The 22,438-nt window shown below is 37.9% G+C and overlaps 1 pseudogene; it reads left to right on the top strand.

Moving 5' to 3' along the window:
• Positions 1-21,771: 21,771 nt before the first annotated feature.
• Positions 21,772-22,227, top strand: LOC110543466 (large ribosomal subunit protein eL32-like; annotated as a pseudogene).
• The last annotated feature ends 211 nt before the right edge of the window (positions 22,228-22,438 follow it).

Genomic DNA, 22,438 nt, shown 5'->3' with positions numbered 1-22,438 from the left:
ACAAAATGAACATATTAATTTAGTTTTTGAAGGTAAGTTTTACAAAGACCACAAAAATCTACTTAAAGCTGAATCAATGAGAATATGTACACACTACTATTATGTATAAGACATTAGCATTAAGCATGGCAAAATGGGAGTAAAGTGATGTACAAAATTAAGCTGACATTGGGATAACATGTGCTCTAAACATGAGTTTACAAAAAGTACAAACATTTATAAGAATTTTATTAATTTATAACATTTCAAGGTCACATTGAAAACAAGTCTCTTTTCCTTATAGTAATTTCTGTCATGCATTTTTCATGTGAGATCTTGTAGTCTTTGTCCTGCCTTCTTTCCTTGTTTTGAGAATGATTACTGTCTCGTTGACTATCAGATAGAAACTGAGTTTCAGGACTCTTACAGGCTTTGGGATTTGAAATAATAACTATCTGAAGAGCAAGTGATTTAAAATTTTCTGTCCTAAATGTTTTGTAAACTTTCAGCTAAGTAATATTATCAGATAAACAAATATATTCTCACATACCTTGAAATAAAAAGGGAGGTTAGCTGGGGCAGGATGGGACCTAGAATTAGTGGTATCAAGGCAGAGAGGACTAGAAGGAGGATCAATAAGGAGAAACTACATATGAGATCGCCACAATAAAAATCCAATGCTTTGTTTGCTCATCAATTTAAAAATAGCACAAGGAGGTTATCAAAGCATTTAATTCACTATCCTTTGAGTAATATATTATGGTTTTATCTGTTTTAGATTATGTTAATAACCTTGAAGCAAAAGAAGATGAGCAGCAACCATTTTAGTTGTCAAAACTATGTTGGATGGAGTGTAAACTACATGCCAGACACTGAATAAGATATTTAACTAGGCCTGTACTTAAAAGATTATAGCTCTCCTGTTTATCAGGATGTTAGAAAGTCAATGAACTTACTCTAACTGTTACTACTAGCAAGTGGCAGTGTTGAGACTTGTCCTCAGGCTTATTTCAAAGCCTGTGCTGCTTATTACTATGTGCTCAAAACACATGTCTTTTAAATCTGGGAGATACTTTGTTGGGAGAACTCTGAAATATTTCCCATTTCCTTGGCTTAAGTTGTGATATGCTGACCATTTAGCTTTCTGTATTTTGAACTACAGTTTTCTCATTACATGTTATATATGATTTCTAGCTCCCTCTGGCCCAGACGGCCATGGCCATTCCTTTACCAGTTCTGTCCTCTGCATTGCCTTTGATCTAGGGGTTGCCCTTTGAGTTAAGAACTAATTTTCAAGGCACTAGGTAACTCCAAGTTTACCCATCCTGAGTTCCTAACTCAGGATTTTCAGAAACTGTGTCTGCATCTCAGAATGGAAACATCAGTTTGCGAGGTAAGAAGATAAGCATTTTCTTTAAATTCCATGGCAGAGATAAGTTCATACTTAGACAAGAGTAAACAGTCCTGATGCTGTGAGGACTAGAAATTCACTCAATCTGTGTTTCTAGAACCAGTTATCAAAGCTTGCCATCATGTTCACAAAGATGTTTGACTCTTTTAGAAAGCTGTGATGTTTGGCATTCAGGGGCTATATTGATGGAACGGATATATTCAAATGTGATGAAATATCCTCAAATACTAGAAGCATTGTTCAGCAAGAAAAATGGTGTTTTGTTTCTTATCCACATCTGGGTACAGATAAAAAAAATTACTCAGTCAAAAGATTAGTGTTGTTCACATTTGCTCTTCAGAATGAGGATTGAGCATCTTCCCTTGGATCCTCTTTGTTGTTTAGCTTCTTTAGGATTATAGATTTTAGTATGTTTATCCTACATTATATGTCTAAAAACCACTTAGGAGCGAGTATATACCATGTGTGTCTTTCGGTTTCTGAGTTACCTCACTCAAGATGATCAAACATCAGGAGAAGGAGAAGACAGGGAACAGGACAGGAACTGATTACAGAGGGCCTCTGAAAGACTCTACTGATAGAGGTATTAAAGCAGAGGCTGAGACTTATAGCCAAACTTTGGGCAGAATGTGTGGAATTTTATCAATGAAGGGGGAGACAGAAGAACTTGGAGGGGACGGGAACTCCAAAAGGAGACTAACAGAGCCAAAAATAACAGCCATGAGGGCCCTGAAGAGAATGATACCTCAACCAAGACCATGCATGAAGAGAACCTTTGGCTCAGATGTAAGCCATAGATTCAGTCTCCAAGTTGATTCTCTAGAAAGGGGAACAGGGGTTGTCTCTAACATGAACTCAGTGGCTGGCTCTTTGATCATCTCCCCCTGCAGGGGTAGCAGCCTTGCCAGGCCACAGAGGAAGACAATGCAACCAGTCCTGATGAGACCTGATAGGCTAGGGTCAAGATAGAAGTGGAGGAGGAACTCCGTTATCAGTGGACTAGGGAAAGGGTATAGAGGGAGAAGAAGGAGGGAGGGTGGGACTGGGAGGAGACAAGGGAGGGGACCACAACTGGGATAAAAATTGAATAAATTGTGACAATTTATAATAATAATAATAATAATAAATGCAAGTAAAAAAAAGATTAGTGTTGTAACTCTTTCACACATCATTCTTATTTTGTTACATTTCTCAGACCTTTCACATTTTGGTTTATTTTTTATTTTTTGCTTCCTTTAAAATATTTCTTTTTTTTAACTTTTATTAATTACACTTTATTTATTTTGTATCCCCTCATAAGCCTCTCCCTCCTCCCCTCCCAGTCCCACCCTCCCCCCCCCCACTTTCTGCATGCATGCCCCTCCCCAAGTCCACTGATAGGTTAAAGACAGATACTCCAACCAAGAAACTTGCATATATCCTAGACCCCTTGCTCAGATGTAGCCCATGGGATCTCAGTCTCCAAGTGGGTTACCTAGTAAGGGGAGCAGGGGCTGTTTCTGACATGAACTCCTTAGCTGGCTCCTTGATCACCTCCCCCTGGGATGGGGGTGCAGCTGTACCAGGCCACAGAGGAGGACAATGCATCCAGTCCTGATGAGACCTGATTGACTAGGGTCAGATGAAAGGGGAAGAGGACCTCCCTTATCAGTGGATTGAGGGAGAAGCCTAGGAGGAGAAAAGGGAGAAAAGGTGGGATTGGGAGGGGATGAGGGAGGTGGCTACTTCTGGGATACAAAGTGAATAAATTGTAATAATCAAAAATAAATAAATAAAAGATGTTGCTTTGTAGACATTATCATACTTTTTTCAAATATTCTGTCTGTAAATCATATCATTCTCTTTATACCACAACATCCTGAAAGGCAAAAAATATTTGCTTTCTTTTCTAATCAGCCCTTACTCTGCGTGTGGTGGGTGTTCCACACATGCTGTTTATTTGAATGTACTATTACTGGAGAGTTTCCTTGTCTGGTAGGATCTAGATTTATACTCAGGAAGGCAGAACATTTATCTGAATGCTTTCACAAATATCCTGTGTGGAATTTCATTGTGTTTTTTTCCTGAAACAATGTCACATTTTGTATTTAGGAGTGATTATGAGTAATTATCTCTGGACTTTAGTTCAGGAATCAAATTGAAAGTTTGAATGTGTCTTTTTCCCACCACCACTTTAAAACAACTTAATAAAAACAGTCAAGACCACCTGACGACCTACACAGCTGTTCTTCCAAACCTGGGTGTAATCAAGCATAAGATGTACGGTAGGTGACTACATTCCAAATACAAGCTACTATTATGAGAGATCCAAATAAAATAGCTCCAATTTATTACTGTGTATTTATCTATTTTAATGGTGCATAGATTCAAGAATGCTCCACCAGCTTCTGTGTATTGTCTAGATGATTCTTCTACATACATCATTTTTATTTATTTATTTTTAATTTTTATTAATTACAGTTTATTCACTTTGTATCCCACCTGCAGCTCTTTCCCTCCTGCCCTCCCAATCCCACTCTTCTTGCCTCTTCTCCACCCATGCCGTTCCTCCAGTCCACTGATAGGGGAGGACTTCCCCCCCTTCCTTCTGATCCTAGTCTATCAGATCTCATCAGGAGTGGCTGCATTGTCCTCCTCTGTGGCCTGGTAAGGCTGCATCCCTCTGAGGGGGAGGTAATTTTTTCCCTTTTTATTGAAAAATTTTTCATCAATTACACTTTATTCATTCTGCATCCCCCCATAAGCCCCTCCCTCCTCTCCTCCCAATCCCACCCTCCCTCCTCCCTCTGCTTGCATGCCACTCCCCAAGTCCACTAATAGGGGAGGTTCTCCTCTCCTTTCTGATCTTAGTCTGTCAGTTCACATCAAAAGTGGCTGCATTGTCCTCTACTATGGCCTGGAAAGGCTGCTCCCCCCCAGAGGGAGGTGATCAAAGAGCAGGCCAATCAGATTATGTCAGATTATGCCTCTTCACATTACTATGTAACCCAATTGGACTCTGAACTGCCCTGGGCTACATCTGTACAGGGGTTCTGGGTTATCTCCATGAATAGTCCTTGGTTGGAGTATGAGTCTCTGGGAAGTTCCCTGTGTTCAAATTTTCTTGTTCTGTTGCTCTCCTTGTGGAGACCCTGTCCTCTCCAGCTCTTACTATTTCCCAGTTCTTACCTAAAATTCCATTCACTCTGCCCAACAGTTGCCCATCAGGCTCAGCATCTGCTTTGATAGTCTGAAGGGCAGAGGCTTTCAGAGGCCCTCTGTGGTAGGTTCCTAGGTTGTTTCCTGTTTTCTTCTTCTTCTGATGTCCATCCTCTTTGCCTTTCCGGATGGGGATTGGACATTTTAGTTAGGGTACTCTCTCTTGCTTAGTTTCTTTAGATGCACAGGTTTTAGTGGGTTTGTCCTATGTTGTATGTCTATATGAGTGAGTATATACCATGTGTGTCTTTTTGCTTCTGGGACAACTCACTCAGGATGATCCTTTCCAGATCCCACCATTTACCTGCGAATTTCATGATTTCCTTATTTTTCATTGCTGAGTAATATTCCATTGTGTAGATGTACCACAATTTCTGCATCCATTCTTCAGTTGAGGGGCATCTGGGTTGTTTCCAGCTTCTGGCTATTACAAATAAAGCTGCTACAAACATGGTTGAGCAAATGTCCTTTTTGTGTACTTGAGCCTCTTTTGGATATATGCCCAGTAGTGGTATGGCTGAATCTTGAGGAAGCGCTATTCCTAGTTGTCTGAGAAAGCACCAGATTGATTTCCAGAGTGGTTGTACAAGTTTACATTCCCACCAGCAGTGGAGAAGGGTTCCCCTTTCTCCACAACCTCTCCAGCATGTGTTGTCACTTGAGTTTTTGATCTTGGCCATTCTCATGGGTGTAAGGTGAAATCTCAGGGTTGTTTTGATTTGCATTTCCCTAATGGCTAGTGAGGTTGAGCATTTCTTTAAGTGCTTCTCTGCCATTCGGTATTCCTCTACAGAGAATTCTCTGTTTAGCCCTGTTCCCCATTTTTTAAGTGGATTACTTGGTTTGCTGCTTTTCAGCTTCTTTAGTTCTTTATATATACTGGATATGAGTCCTCTGTCAGATAAAGGGTTGGTGAAGATTCTTTCCCAATCTGTAGGTGGTCGCTTTGTTTTGATGACGGTGTCCTTTGCTTTGCAGAAGCTTTTCAGTTTCATGAGGTCCCACTTATTGATTGTTGCTCTTAGAGCCTGTGCTGTTGGTGTTCTGTTCAGGAAGTTTTCCCCTGTACCAATGAGTTCTAGGGTATTTCCCACTTTTTTTTCAAGCCGATTTAATGTGTCTGGCTTTATGTTGAGGTCTTTGATCCACTTGGACTTCAGTTTTGTGCAGGGTGACAAGTATCGATCTATTTTCATTTTTCTACATGTAGACATCCAGTTAGACCAGCACCATTTGTTGAAGATACTATCTTTTTTCCATTGTATGGTTTTGGCATGTTTGTCAAAGATCAGGTGTCCATCAGTGTGTGGGTTTATTTCTGGGTCCTCTGTTCGGTTCCATTGATCCACCATTCTGTTTCTATGCCAGTACCATGCAGTTTTTAAAACTGTTGCTCTATAGTACAACTTAAGATCAGGGATGGAGATACCTCCAGAAGATCTTTTATTGTAGAGGATTGTTTCAGCAATTCTGGTTTTCTTGTTATTCCATATGAAGTTGAGAATTTTTCTTTCCAGGTCTGTAAAGAATTGTGTTGGTAATTTGATGGGCATTGCATTGAATCTGTAGATTGTTTTTGGTAAGATGGCCATTTTTACTATGTTAATCTTGCCAAGCCATGAGCATGGGAGATCTTTCCATCTTCTCATATCTTCTTCTAATTCTTTCTTTAGAGATTTGAAATTTTTTTTCATACAAGTCTTTGACTTCCTTGGTTAGGGTTACTCCGAGGTACCTTATGTCATTTGTGGCTATTGTGAAGGGTGTTGTTTCCCTAATTTCTTTCTCAGCCCTTTCGTCTTTTGTATACAGGAGGGCTACTGATTTTTTTGAGTTAATTTTGTATCCGGCCACTTTGCTGAAGGTGTTTATCAGCTGTAGGAGTTCCCTGGTAGAGTTTTTGGGGTCACTCACGTATACTATCATATCATCCGCAAATAGTGATAATTTGACTTCTTCCTTTCCAATTTGTATCCCCTTGATCTCCTTCAACAGTCTTATTGCTCTAGCAAGGACTTCCAGTACTACGTTGAAGAGATATGGAGAGAGTGGGCAGCCTTGTCTTGTCCCTGATTTCAGTGGGATTGCTTTAAGTTTCTCTCCGTTCAGTTTGATGTTGGCTATAGGCTTGCTGTATATCGCCTTTACTATGTTTAGATATGTGCCTTGTATCCCTGATCTCTCCAATACTTTGAACATGAATGGATGTTGGATTTTGTCAAAGGCTTTTTCAGCATCTAGGGAGATTATCATGTGTTGTTTTTTTTTCTTTCAGTTTGTTAATATGGTGGATCACATTGATGGATTTCCATATATTGAACCACCCCTGCATACCTGGGATGAAGCCTACTGGGTCATAGTGGATAATATCTTTGATGTGTTCTTGTATTCGGTTTGCAAGTATTTTATTAAGTATTTTTCCATCAATGTTCATAAGGGAGATTGGCCAGAAATTCTCTTTCTTTGTTGAGTCTTTGTGAGGTTTAGGTACCGAGGTGACTGTGGCTTCATAGAATGAATTTGGTAAGATTCCTTCTGTTTCTATTTTGTGGAATAGTTTGAAGAGAATTGGTGTTAGCCCTTCTTTGAAGGTCTGGTAGAATTCTGTGCTGAAGCCATCTGGTCCTGGGCTTTTTTTGGATGGGAGACTTTTGATGACCGCTTCTATTTCTTTGGGGGATATAGGACTATTTAGTTGATTTACCTGGTCCTGATTCAGCTTTGGTAAGTCAAATCGATCAAGAAAATTGTCCATTTCATTTAGATTGTCAAATTTTGTGGCATATAGACTTTTGAAGTAAGTCCTAATGATTGTTTGGATTTCCTCAGTGTCTGTAGTTATATCCCCCTTTTCATTTCTGATTTTGTTGATTTGGGTGGTGTCTCTCTGCCTTTTAGTTAGCCTGGCTAAGGGTTTGTTGATCTTGTTGATTTTCTCAAAGAACCATCTCTTGGTTTCATTGATTCTTTGAATTGTTTTATTTGTTTCTAATTGATTGATTTCAGCCCTCAGTTTGATTATTTCCAGCCGTCTACTCCTTCTTGGTGTGTCTGCTTCTTCTTTTTCTTGGGTTTTTAAGTGAGCCATTAGGGTGCTTGAATGAGCTTTCTCGAATTTCTTCTTCAAGGCACTTAGTGCTATGAACTTTCTTCTTAGCACTGCTTTCATTGTGTCCCACAAGTTTGGGTATGTTGTGTCTTCATTTTCATTGATTTCTAGAATTTCTTTCTTTATTTCTTCCCTGACCCAGCTGTCATTTAGTAACAAGTTGTTCAGTTTCCATGTGTGTGTAGGCTTTTTGTTATTTCTGTTATTGTTGAGGTCCAGCTTTATTCCATGGTGATCAGACAAGATACATGAGATTATTTCAATCTTCTTGTATCTGTTGAGGCTTGCTTTGTGACCCACTATATGGTCTATTTTCGAGAAGGTTCCATGAGGTGCTGAGAAGAAGGTAAATTCTTTTGTGTTTGGGTGTAAAGTTCTGTAAATGTCTGTTAGGTCCATTTGATTCATGACCTCTGTCAGAGACATTGTTTCTTTGTTTAATTTCTGTTTTGTTGACCTGTCCTTTGTTGAGAGTGGGGTGTTGAAGTCTCCCACTATTAATGTGTGGGGATCTATATGTGCTTTACATTTTATCAATGTTTCTTTCACAAATGTGGGTGCCCTTGTATTTGGGGCATAGATGTTCAGGATTGTGATGTCTTCCTGGTGGAATTTTCCCTTGATGAGTATGAAGTGTCCTTCCCCATCTCTTTTTATTAATTTTGGTTGAAAGTCTATTTTATCAGATATTAGAATGGCTACTCCTGCTTGCTTCTTGGGTCCGTTTGCTTGGAAAGTCGTCTTCCAACCCTTTACCCTCAGGTAATGTCTATCTTTGTGTCTTAGGTGTGTTTCTTGTATGCAACAGATTGCTGGGTTTTGTTTACGTATCCATTCTGTTAATCTGTGTCTTTTTATTGGAGAGTTGAGTCCATTGATGTTGAGAGAGATTAATGACCAGTGGCTGTTAGATCTCTTGATTTTGATGTTGGCTGTGGTCATACTGTTGTGTGCTTCGTTGCTTTTTGTTTTACTGAAGTGAGGTTATTTATTTCCTGTGTTTTCTTGAATGTAGCTAGCTTTCTTGGGTTGTATTTTCCCTTCCAGTGTCTTCTGTAATGCTGGATTTGTTTGTAGGTATTGTTGAAATTTGTTTTTGTCATTGAATATTTTGTTTTCTCCATCTATGAGGACTGAGAGTTTTGCGGGGTATAGTAGCCTGGGCTGACATCTGTGTTCTCTTAGGGTCTGCATGATATCCGTCCAGGCCCTTCTCGCTTTCATAGTCTGTTGAAAAGTCAGGTGTGATTCTAATGGGTTTGCCATTATATGTTACTTGGCCTTTTTCCCTTGCAGCTTTTAGTATTTTTTCTTTGTTCTGTATACTTACTGTTTTGATTATTATGTGGCGGGAGGATTTTCTTTTCTGGTCAAATTTGTTGGGTGTTCTGTAGGCCTCATGTATTCTAATTGGCCTCTCCTTTAGCTTGGGGAAATTTTCTTCAATGATTTTGTTGAAAATATTTTCTGGGCCTTGGAGAAGGGAGTCTTCTTTTTCCTCTATACCTATTATTCTTAGGTTTTGTCTTTTCATATTTTCTTGCATTTCTTGGACGGTCTGTGTCAGGAATTTTTTGGATTTAACATTTTCTTTGACAGATACATCGATTTCTTCCATTGTATCTTCTACACCTGAGATTCTTTCTTCCATCTCTTGTAGTCTGTTGGTTATGCTTATCTCTGTAGTTCCTGTTTTCTTCCCTAGATTCTTCCTTTCCATTATTTCTTCCATTTGTGTTTTCTTTAATTTTTCCAATTCTATCTTCAGGTCTTGAGTTGTTTTGTTTACTTCCTTCACCTGTCTGATTGTACTTTCCTGTTTTTCTTTTAGTTCCTTCAACTCTGTTTCTATCATTTCATTCAGTGTTTTAAGCATTTCCTTTCTAAAGGCCCCTAAACTGTTTGGCTGCAGCTTCCTCTATTTCTTTACAGATGGCAATAATCTGTTTGAGTTTATCTTCCTCTATGTCTTTACGAATCTTACTTGTTTCCTCTGTTATCATCTTCATGAGCATACTTGTTAGGTCATCTTCTTGGATTTCAGTTATGGTGGGGTATCCAGGGCTACTTGCCCCTTGGTAACTGGGTTCTGGAGATGCCATATTGCTCTGTCTTTTGTTGCTTGAGCTTTTACGCTGGCCTCTACCCATTGTGTTATCTTAGGTGTTTGGGGTTATTTTCTGGTGGTTCCTGGGGATCCTGTGGTGGAGAGAATCCCCTTTGCAGAAAGCTTCCTGAAGGATGTCTTCTCAGCTTTTTGGGTATAGTCCCTGGATGGCTGGTTTTTTTTTCAGGAGTTGCTCACCTCAGGGATATAGACCTGAGTGGTAACTGTGGTCTTTGTTAGTTGAGAGGGTTCTCCTCTCACCCAGGGAAGTCCTGAGGGCAGCTGCCCTGTTTCTGGGTTTCTTGTTGTAAATTTAATGATCAGCTGCTGTGACCCAGTTGGACATCAGGCGCGCATCAACTGTTTGTGGCTGTGTCTGGAGCACAGCTGAGTGCTGGTGCCTCGGCCCCACTAGACTGCTAGACTTTTTCTAGGGAAGGATTGGGTGATTTAGGTCAGTAGTTTCCTTCCTTCCCTGTGGATTCTCTGGAGACACGGACTCCCAGTGTCTTTTTTTGCCCTGGTGCACACTGCTCAGTGTCCGCCACCTGGCTGGCCGCAGAAACTGCCTGTGCCTGGAGCACAGCTGTGTGATGGCGGCTCAGTCTCTGCCAGCTGTCTGGTGCGCAGAAACTGCCTGTGTCTGCCTTTGCGGCTTTTGGGAGCCTGAGTGCCTCCCTGAGCTGGGTAATTTTCCGGTGACCTTTTCAGGTTGGGGGTGAGCTGAGTGCTCTGAGATCAGACCCGCCTTTTCTATCTCCGGCGGCGAATCAGGCGCGCAGGCAGGCAGGGCTCAGTGCTGGAACCTGGGTCCCCGGCTCTGGCTCCGGGCTGGCTCCTGGGGTGCCCGTGGAACCCGCCCGAGTCTTTTCCAGGGGATGTCTGGGTGACCTAAGGCTGGTCCCAATCGTTTCCTGTACCCTGGGGTTATCTCTCGACTGAAAATTCCAGTCTCTGATAGTGTGGTGCACACGGTTCAGTCTGGGACCCTGACCAGAAACACTGGCTTGTGGCTCTGGGCTGGGGCTGGGGCTGGCGGCCGGCAGCCAAGCGTCTGGCGGAACCTGGATCTCTTCCGCGGTTTAGCCGGGTGAGTTAAAAACTGATTGAATCCCCCACCGTGGGGTATCCTCTCACCTGGGAAACACAATGACTGTGTTTTATGGCCGAGAGTTCTGATTGCTGGTCACTGTGCTGATCCTGCTGTGCTGCTGCTCAGAATGAGAGTCCTCCAGGCGCCACCATCTTGCCCCTCCTCGAGGGGGAGGTAATTAAAGAGCAGGCCAATCACTTCACTTTAGAGACAGTCCCTGTTCCCATTACCATGGAACCCACTTGGACACTGAACTGCCATGGGCTACCTCTGTGTAGGGGTTCAAGGTTATCTCCATAATATAGGATAAACATACTAAAATATATACCTCTAAAGAAGCTAATCAAGAAGGAGGTCCCTGGGTAAGATGTTCAATCTCCATTCAGAAAGGCAAGCTGAATGGACATAGAAAGAGGGAGAAAACAGGGAACAGGACAAGAACCTACCACAGAGGGCCTCTGAAAGGCTCTACCCTGCAGGGTTTCAGAGCAGATGATGAGACTCATAGCCAAACTTTGGGCAGAGTTCAGGGAATCTTATGGAAGAAGGGGAAGATAGTAAGACCTGGAGGGGACAGAAGCTCCACAAGGAGAGCAACAGAACCAAAAAATCTGGGCACAGGGGTCTTTTCTGAGACTGATACATGCATCATTTAATTGTCATGTTCAAAGACTGTTAGTATCTCACCACTGCCCAGGAAGCAAATTCAGAGTCCACTACATGTTGTTAGAGCTCCCTGATAGTTGGGTGTTTTCCTCTACTTCTGTGCTCCTCTTAATCACAAATTCACTCATCCACCTGCTCCATCATATTCTTTATGATCCCTCCCAACATATGCATGGGTAATGACTTTCTGAATTTTCTAAGCTGTTTTATACTGTAAACACTTCCCTATTCTAAAAATACTGTGCTACTCTTTACCAGTTTAAATTCAAGTCCCACTTTGTAATATTTTCCTAATAATCTGTCTACCATTCATGAGCCATTATCCCTATGAACCCTGGAGAAGTTCTAGGACTTTGGAGTTTTACCCAATAATTCTATTCACTTTACACACTGACTCTGATACTACTTGCATAACACATGATCTTATCCTTATCTTTGACACTATAAAAATTATATACATAGACACCAAGAGAAGTATAAACTTTACAGGAGCAAACATACTATCAATTTTTCTTGGTATTCTCCCTCATACCTACAATTGAGGAACTAATTTAAATTACATTTAGCAATTTTGTGATGGAGTATACTTTTGAATTGCCTGCACAGAGATGTGAAATTTTGATTCCACATAAGAATATAGGAGCAGATAGTGTTGGTGCACTGTCTCAGTACCCTTAGCTGGGGCAAGTGTACAACCATGAGTTACCAAAGTTCTCTGTATTCTGGCTGCTTCACAATTATACTAGCCCTTGGGAGCTGAGATGGGTTACCTTCCTTGTATATTTCATGCAAGTTTGTTTGAAAGCAACCCATAACTTATGAAGGACACACATAAGGGCACAAAAGTCCCTCTCTCTTACTTCAGGGCAAGGTAGACTCACAAATCTAACCCACGTTTCTATGAACTAGTGTGAACAACTTATGCTTCTCCAGATGGCATGCCCTCACTGCTTCTCCTGATTTATCTGGTCTGTTTGTTTGTTTTTCTGATTGCCTTGACATCACTACATCAATAAACTATTTACTTAAGAATCCTAATCTCAGGATTAGTAACCCAGCACCAGAAAGACATGCATGGTATACACTCACTTATAAGTGGATATTAGCCATATAATATAAGATAACCATATGAACAATAAGGAGGACCCTATGGAGGAAGCTTAAATCTCATTCAGAATGGCAAACAGGACAGACACCAGAGCAGCAGAAGAGAGGGAACAAGATGGGAGTCTACCATAGAGGTCCTCTGGAAGGCTTCTCCAACAGGGGATCTAAGCAGATGCAGCAACACACAGCCAAACTTTGAGCAGAGCATATGTAGTTTTATGGAAGAAGGCATGTGGAAAGACGTAATGGAACAGGAGCTCCACAAGACCAGCAAAGCCAAAAAATATGGGCCTATGAGGACCTGCAGAGACTGATGCACCAACCAAGGACCATCCACGGAGAGGACCTAGACCATGCTCATGTAGCCCCTAGGAAGCTCAGTCTTCATGTGGGTACCTGAGTAAGGGGATCATGGGCTCTCTTTGACATGAACTCAGTTGCCTGCTCTTTGATCACATCCCTTTGGAGATTTGGCATTGCCAGGCCACAGAAAAGAGGATCCAGACAGTCCTGAGAAGACTTGATAAGCAAGGTCAGATGCCAGGGGAGAACTCTCCTTTTCAGTTGACTAGAGGATAGGGATAGGGGGAAGAGGGATGGATGGTGAAACTTGAGAAGATAAGGGAGGGGGCTACAATTGGGATATAAAATTAATAAATTGTTAAAAATAAAAATTAAAAAAAAGAAAAAAAAAACCTTTTAACTAACTATATGCTCTCTGCTCCAACACACTTTCTTGAATCATGGGCAAGGGATTCTCAATATAATCTATTGTGAGCCCCTGTCCACAAGTCTCCTAGGGCAGCACCTTCACTGGGACCACTTTCTCTTATCAGCGTAGATGGCTTTTGTAACAACATATATATTCTAGCTGTATCTACTTTACCTTATCTGGTCTGGCTCTGAGTGCCTGGCTTAGAAAGCTGGCTTTTTATTAAAGGATTAACTGATCTTCTACCTGATTTGATAAGGTTCAGATTTGATAAGGTGAAACAATTACATAAATCCATAATAATAAGCATGTGAATAAATTCTTTGTGGCTCCTTGTGAAAATTACTTTCACTATTCAAAATTGAGAAGTATGATTTACATATTAAAATAAAAATGACTAGAAGTCAGATGATAAGAAACACATTTCTGAAATGATATGAAAAAATGTACAGGAATAAGCTTTTACTCATATAAAGATCTGATTATCTGATATACATTTTCTGTACAAATTATCAATCTTATTTCTTCTCAATTCCCATATTTAAAAAAATCGATTAAGGGCTAATACGAAACTAACTCAATGGCAATTTTAAAGGTTGTTTTGTCTTGTAATGCTTTCTCTGGCCTTTTTTTCTTTTCTTGCCAAATTATATTTTTTTGCACATATGTATAATGGTATATGTATATGTATATATATACATATATATGTATATATATACATATATATACCATAAACATATATATGTGTATATATATATATGTATATATATAAACTTTATGTTTCTCTGAGATTTCTGTATGTGCCAATATGATTCTATACATGTTTCTTGTGCTTTTTCTTTGGCTCTTTGTTTTCTACTCAGGTTGGTTTTTTAACTTTACTCTATTTTTTGATCTGTCTTTTTAAAATAACTTTGTTTTCTAATGAGAGAGATAGAAAGAAAGGATATAGATTCAGGTATGTGGTGAGATGGGGAATATCTGGTAAGAGTTGGGGGAGGGGAACCAAAATAAGACTATATTGTATGAAAAATTTTATTTTCAATAAAAATGTTGATAAATTACTTTCTATGACATTCAAATGAGAATGGAATATGATAAAACTATGAGGAGATGTTATAATGCATATAAATAGATGTACTTTTATAGCAATGCAATCCAAAGCAGAAGTAAATTAGAAAAACAGTCATCAAATAGGAAGGAAAATACATTGTTTCTATGTGTTTAAAGAAAAAGGAAGATAGTGCTTATTTAGTGACTCTAAGAGAAACTCTTTCACATGAACTCATTTCAGAGTCAAATGTTCTAGTCTGCAATTAGGACAAGAGTTTTTCTAACCTATTCCTATGGTGAAGCTATTCGCTTCACAACAATCTCTATAACATATAGATTAAAGATAGTTGTCCATCCTGGAAAACAAAATCACGAAAGAAAGTGCCACTTCTTTAGGAAATGCTTTCATTCCTTTTATAATCCTTTTGCTCAGAAAGACATACTACGAAGACCACAGCCTCAACTAAGGGAGAAAAAAGCTAATTGACAAAGACAAAATGATGTATTTTTACATTGAACAATTGGACTTTGACATAACAGTTGATATCTGTCATTAAATAATGATTTTGTAAACATAATGATCTCTACTTATCCCAGAATTGCAAACAATTTTTGTAAAAGAAAACTAAAAACTAAAGACAAATTACAATGATCAAATGGAGGCAAATGGAATTGGATAGATGATATGTTTCGTGTTTTACCTTCTAGAAAGCAAAGACATCGTTATGATAAAAATATATTTAAAGCAAAGACATCGTTATGATAAAAATATATTTAACTTGAAGACCTTCAATGTCTGGAAAGAATGCCTATTTGCTGGACTTCAACTCACATGACAGCAACATTTCTGAAGCAGTATCCTGAGGTCCACTTGATAATACATTACTCTATACAGAAATTTCAAATAACATTGAACAGTACAGGTGGATTCCTAATTACTCAAAGGGGACATGAGATAATACTGAAGAGACTTTTTTTTAATAGTTCTGCTCTTTTGCTTGCAGATTTTATTGAATGCCCAAAGTATGTCTATATAAGACTAATAAACTTCTCTTGCCCTTAGTTAAATATAACCAGAATAGAAAAAAGATATCAAAAGCCATGGAGAAATACTCTTTTCAAATAGAGAAACATAAAGGGGTATTTTTAATTTTATGACACATGAGGAAAGGTACTAGTAATGGCCTTTGATAGAAAGTTAGTAAAATCTATATAGAGTCTCAGCTAAGAGTAGGATGAATTTTAAAAAGAGAGTTCTAATTAAGGTCCATGAATGAGATCAATTCTCAGAATAAATACATAATACTCAGTGGCAAGGATAGCTGTATTTAGAGTTCATGTTATTAAAGAACTAACAACAAGATATATTCAGAGGCTTTGTAATTTATAAACTAAAAGAAGATTTAGAGTTGCATCATGTGTATATAAATCTTTGCTCCCTTATATGATTTTGGGCAAGTTATTTATCCCTCCAATGTCTTAATGTCTTAAATCTGTAATTATTGTGTAGCATAATGGTAACTATTGCTATGATAATTAAAATATTTTATTTATTTTTAATTATTTATTAATTCACTTTATATCCGTATCATAGAGACCCTCCCTATTCCTTCCCACAACCCCTACCCTGAGGGCCCCTACTCCTCAGAAAATGAGAGCCTTCTCTACCAACCCACCCAATCAAGTCACATAAGGACTGAGATCATCCTCTTCTTCTGTGGCTTGGCAAGGCAACCCCACTGAAGGAAGTGATCAAAAAACAGGCAACAGAGTTCTTCTCAGAGGTATTCAAATGACAAAGCAGCATCTGACACATAATTAACACCTGGTACTTATTAGCTAGTTAAGTTTAACTGTGTTTTCATATTGTAGCTATTGAGCTTGGGATCCACATCCATGAAGTCCTGGGATTTAATCATAAGCAAAACAACCCCATATTTAGACAAGGTTTATTTGATTAAATAGTCATAGAAAAAGATTGATAGTAAAACAACATGGCACAATAAAAGAGACTAATCTATCTATAACTTCCACTAATTGCAAATAGAATACCTAAAAAGACACATTCTTAAAATTACTTCCAATTCTTTTCAAAACCATATAAAAAGTCTATGTAATGGCCACAGGTAGTCAGCATAAGGCACTCTGCTAGCAAGTAAAGGGATGAAGCCTAACTGCTGTTCCCTTTTTGCATCCACTTATTAATTAGGATCTAGGACAAGAAGCAGTTGATATGAATGAGAATTTGGCAGTAGGTCACACATGGCAGTCATTGATGAAAAACCATCATTAATTTACACCTAGAGATCATAAATACAAAGATAACAAGACATTCTCTGTATTGTCAGGAGACAGAGAATCTAGATTCAGAGATAAAATACATGTCCACATCTACAATGACAGTTCTCATGTAAAATTGTGTAAGAGCTAACAACACATAAGTTACTACAAGATTTCTGCTATCATCAATAGTAAGTGAGCTTCTATTCCTTGCCATGAGATACTGTGAGAGGATATAAGAGGAATATAAAAATATAGTTTTCTTCATATCTCTGTTTAATGAAGAACTAACATAAGATAGCTATACTCATTTATTAGAAAGGATTAGAGTTCACAAAGATTAACAGAATTGAACATAGTGACTTAAACAATAATTACGGTAGAGTGCAAATATATGACCTCTATCTGACCTTGACGGCTGAATTTTCCTGATAAAGTTTATCAGTAAAGTGTGTGATAAATCCACCAAAAACCTATACAATTCCCTTAAAAGTACAAGAATATAGTCTCAATTACTCCCTTCCCCGTGAAGAGAATAGTATATTTATACCCTCTGAGTGCTGTTATGCTCCCTAGTAAGATAGACAGGAGTGACATGATACTAAAATGTTAACAGAAACTACGCTCTACAGAGTAGTAATATACTTCCTCAGCATTGCCCTTCTTTTCCTGCTTCTTTCTTTCTTTCTTTCTTTCTTTCTTTCTTTCTTTCTTTCTTTTTGGGAGTTAAGGCAGGATGTAACAGTTGAGTTTTACCTAACTACAGTTCTTATGTGAAAGTTTCCCGTTTTTTTGTTGGTTTGTTTGCTTGTTTGTTTTTTAAGTAAAACAAACCTCTGATTATTGATCTTTGCCCATTCTGAACCCCCACGATTACTTTGTCTCATATATTCTTTCTTGTATATTCTTTCACATCCATCTGCTGCCAGGAATTGGATTAACCATTGCATAGTCTCTAAATATACATTCCTCTAGTCTATAATTAAGAAAGATGACTAGTTATTTTGTTTATAGAAAAGAGCACAGGGCACTAGAATAATGAAGAGTAGAATTTGAATGTTAACTGCATTCAACCAACCGCACAACTGCATACAAGTTATGTAACCTCTCTGAGCTGCCATATTGACATCTATCAATCTGGAATTATATTAGTCATGAGCACTGAAAAGAAAGTTCTATGTGAAACACCTGTATATTAACTAAATGCTCAGTAAGATCTCATTTTATTTTACTGTCTTCTTTATGATTAGAGCATGACATCTTTCAATCTTTCATTTGCATCACACAGAGTGGTATTACTGGAGCAAAGCTTCATACCTTGCTTACTAAAACAAACAAACAAACAAACAAAACTATACCCTGGATGTCAGAATATGATGCTGTTCTAATGACCAGGAGAAGCAGTTATACCTTACAAGTAGACAAATTAATTTGATCCAATTTTTTAAAAAATACACAAAAATATTTCATTTTTATAATTATTATCATATTTTTGCCATTTTCTATATATTCAGCCTCTTTGTAAGACATTTAGAAGCTGCCACGTTGTTTTCAGAAGAGACCTAACATAATTAATAATCAGAATATGTAAGGATTAAATAAATTAATTGCAAATGTGACAAAATAAATCTGTTGTAATTTCATATTTTTTTCCTGGGAAACTTCTGTACTGCATATATTTTACTGGGCTACTGTTTAAAAAAAAATTAAGTAAGTACTTTCAAAAATAAGTAAATTTATATGATAATATTATGGGGCAGACTAAGAATAAATATTTATCAAATATGAGCCAGTTATGTTAGGCAATATACACGTAATATTTAATTTTTACCCAAACAAGTATTCTTATTTTACAAAGAAGGAAAGCAAAATTCAAGGAAGCTAACTTAGAATCTAGAGATGACCAATGAACTTCTCCTACTGGCAAAACCTTGAAATTCAAGCACCCAGCACAGCAGTATTACTGTTCTACCACAGTTGCTATGACAATCAGAACCACTGCAGTAAGTTAAGATCAACTCTCATTGTTGGGTGCTGGGATCACAGCCTAACACTAGGTGAATAGTAAGCTGGTGGTCTGTCCTGGCTTCAAAAGGCAGAAAATACACCTGCTTGTTTTTATTTGAATTATAATTCTGGATTGAGGAAAGTTTTGAAAGGATATAGGAAAAAAAAAATCACTAGCCAAAGTAAGCAAAGATGGTGAAAATCTATAAAAACACCCACCTCCCAGAAAATCACATAAGCAGAAATAAAAAAAACAATCACAGAAAGCAATGGACTGGGCTATGGAATCATAACTCATACAAGGTAACAATTAACTAAGTTATTTGAAAACTAATGTAGCCCATTTACTATTAGCATGCTTCTTATGCAAAATATAGTGAGTTGTATTCTCTGATATTGACTTCAAATGACAAGTTGAAACTAGTAAGGTATATCCCACCGCTAATATCTAATACTATTTTTGTCTAGGATACACACTGAGCAGAAAAAAAAAAAACCAACGCCCCCCCCAAAAAAAAAAAAAAAAAAACAGGATGGATACATAAACTTGAATTGGTTGCGTAAAGATCACTTTGGAAAAACTTTAAATAAAATTGATTAAGGGAAATTTTGAGGCATTTTTAAAACATGGCTCACATTTTAATTCAGACATGAGTTGGCAAAAAGAAGTACAAAAACCTTCAATAAAAAGGACTTTCTGCATGGAAGAATTACAACAAAAAGCATCTGTACATGTTATTAGAAGTATAGACAACGGCGACATAAAAACATAAACCAAAAATCACTTCCTGTTTTATACCATCAGAAATAAACTTATTTTGTTGAAGTTAAAAAAAAAAACAAGCACATTGCAATTTCCCCATTAAAACATGGGACAACTGTGTACATATCTGGAAGTTTACCAATCAGTGGGTCTCAGTGTAGCTAGATATACCCCTATCACAAAGCAGCTTCCTTGAAATACAGCTGCTAAATCAAAAGTACCTTTATTTTTTTAATCTTACTATTTTCAAATTGCCTTCCATCATGACAGTTTATAAAAGGTTCATCTAGGTTTTGTGGCTAAATTCAACCTAGTACTCTATGTCTCAGAATCATGGTTTTGTAACTTTACTTACTACGCGGAACATTCAGAATAACACTTCTTTATTAAGGTCTTTCATGTCATTAAGGTTTATTGTTCTATGCATGTTCAAACTGTCTATACATGTAACCCATCAGGACTCTTCATTTAGCAGCAACACGTATAACAGACAGATGTTACACTGTGTCTCTTTATCTCACGGAAACAAATAAAAAATCTATTTTTATGGCAATGTTTAATCCTTTTTATTTGTACTCTAGATCCCATTCCACATACTTGGTCTCCCTTGATTTTTCCTTCTCTAAATAGATCATTTCTAGAGTCATACAAACATAAACTTAAAGAACACCTTCTCATTTGACAACTACTCCAGATGTTATTTTATTTCTCTATATATCTTCTTATATGCACTTTTAAAATATGTATTTTTAAATATGTGTGTATGTGTATATCTGTGTAGGGATGTGTGCAGTGCCCTCAGAGGCCAGAAGAGGACACCGAGTTTCTCAAACCAGTTAAAATTAGTTCTTGATGCTAGGAATTGAACTCAGTTCCTCCTCAAGAATACTGTGCATTCTTAAGAGTTAAGCCATATTTTCTAGCTCCATAACCAAATCTCTTTAAATGGCCTAATTTTATGGATGGTTCTGTCTCATTAATCACACTGTCCTTTCTAAAACTCTTTTCTATTGCCTTAACAGTGAGTAAATTCAGGATATTGTGCACCTATCTTTTTGTTGTATATTGTCTACTTTGCTGATTCCTCACAGTTTTTGACTACAGCTGTTCCTAAGTCATTTTCCCTTCTACTCATCTAAATTTTATGTTAATTAGCTCAGCCAGTTTAATGATTTCAAGATATCTGTATATTAACCACCAAATCTATAATCCTGCTCCATAATTCTGTGAATTGTAGACTCATAAAAATAAAAACTGAAACCTTTTTCTTGTTATTCCATCTCACACTATACCAATGAGAGTTCAAAGAACCATGATTCCTAAAACAAATGTCTATATCTGTGTCTACCCAGTTTCTCTATCCAAATGAGTGGCACCATCATACACCCACCCAACTGTATACACCAAAACCATGAGTTGTATATGATCTTCCCATTTATCTAAATCCCCATTTTATTAATAGTAATGCTAATGATATTAATTACAAGAGGAGTTAGTCCTTCAGGAATATTCATTATGTGTCAGAGCGCTGTGCTGAGTGTTTTGTTCATACAGAATTCTTTCTTTATCTGCAATTTTGCTTTTTCATATTTTATCTAATTTCCAGTAAACCACCACAATCAACCATAGTTTTCTAAGTAAGCCACATATATAAGCAATGAGGGACAATATACATAAACATAAGAGGAGTCTAGGAAATTTGCTACAGAAACCCATAAATATTATCTTGAAACAGGGGAAAAGTTAAAAATAAGAGATGCGAAAAAAAAAGAGAGAGAAATGAGAAAGGGTAGATGTAGAGAAGTGTCACAGAGTTAAGCTAAATATTTTGAAGCAAAGGACAAAGTAATCATTAAGCAATTAGCTTTGGAAGAACTGGAGTGAATATAAGAACAACATCCGAAAACTGCCTTATTACATATCTGAAATCACAGAAATCAGCAATACTAAATTTTATTCTAACATAAACAAATCATATATGGGAGTGTATTCACATATATTAGAAATACTAAAATTATTTTGAAATCACATTTGTGATTTTATGCCATCTTCCATAAAGTTTACAAATTATTTTACATCTTCAGAAAGGCATTGGCTCCCATTCAGTTTCTTATGAATCTTTTATGTTATTTGTCTATTGTTCACCAACATTTATCCTCTCATGGTAACAGTATTTGAAGAGGGAAAGGGCTCACAGGCCAAGAAAGGTAAGCAAGCCTCTAAAAGAGTGGTTTTTCCCTTCCTCGGCGCTACCTACGAGGTGGCTGCCATCTGTTTTGAGGCAACATGGCTGCCCTCCGGCCTCTGGTGAAGCCCAATATCATCAAAAAGAGGACCAAGAAGTTCATCAGGCACCAGTCAGACCGATATGTAAAAATTAAGCAAAACTGGAGGAAACCCAGAGGTATCGACAACAGGGTTCGGAGAAGATTCAAGGGCCAGATCCTGATGCCCAACATTGGTTAATGGGAGCAACAAGAAAACTAAGCACATGCTGCCTAGCTGCTTCCAGAAGTTTCTGGTCCACAATATCAAAGAGCTGGAAGTGCTGCTGAAGTGCAACAAGTTTTACTGTGCTGAGATTGCTCACAATGTGTCCTCCAGGAACTGGAAAGCCATCGTAGAAAGAGCAGCACAGCTGGCCATCAGAGTGACCAATCCCAACACCAGGCTGCGCAGTGAAGAGAATGAGTAGATGGCTTATGTCCGTGCTTTATTTGTGTTTAAAATAAAACCACAAAAACTGCCAAAAAAAAAAGTGGTTTTCAACTTTCCTAATGCTGCGACAGGTCCTCATGTTGTGATGACCCCACACCATAAAATTATTTCATTTTTACTTCATAACAACAATATTGTTATTGTTATGAATCATAATGTAAATATCTGATATGCAACCCCCAAAGGGAATTACAACCCACAGAATAAGAACCATTGTTTTAGAAGATGGAAAAAA

This window comes from Meriones unguiculatus, chromosome X, assembly GCF_030254825.1.
Source record: "Meriones unguiculatus strain TT.TT164.6M chromosome X, Bangor_MerUng_6.1, whole genome shotgun sequence".
In the NCBI taxonomy this organism is placed as follows: Eukaryota; Metazoa; Chordata; class Mammalia; order Rodentia; family Muridae; genus Meriones; species Meriones unguiculatus.
The sequence above is the reverse complement of the archived record's forward strand: the minus strand, read 5'-3'. Positions and strand labels throughout refer to the sequence as shown.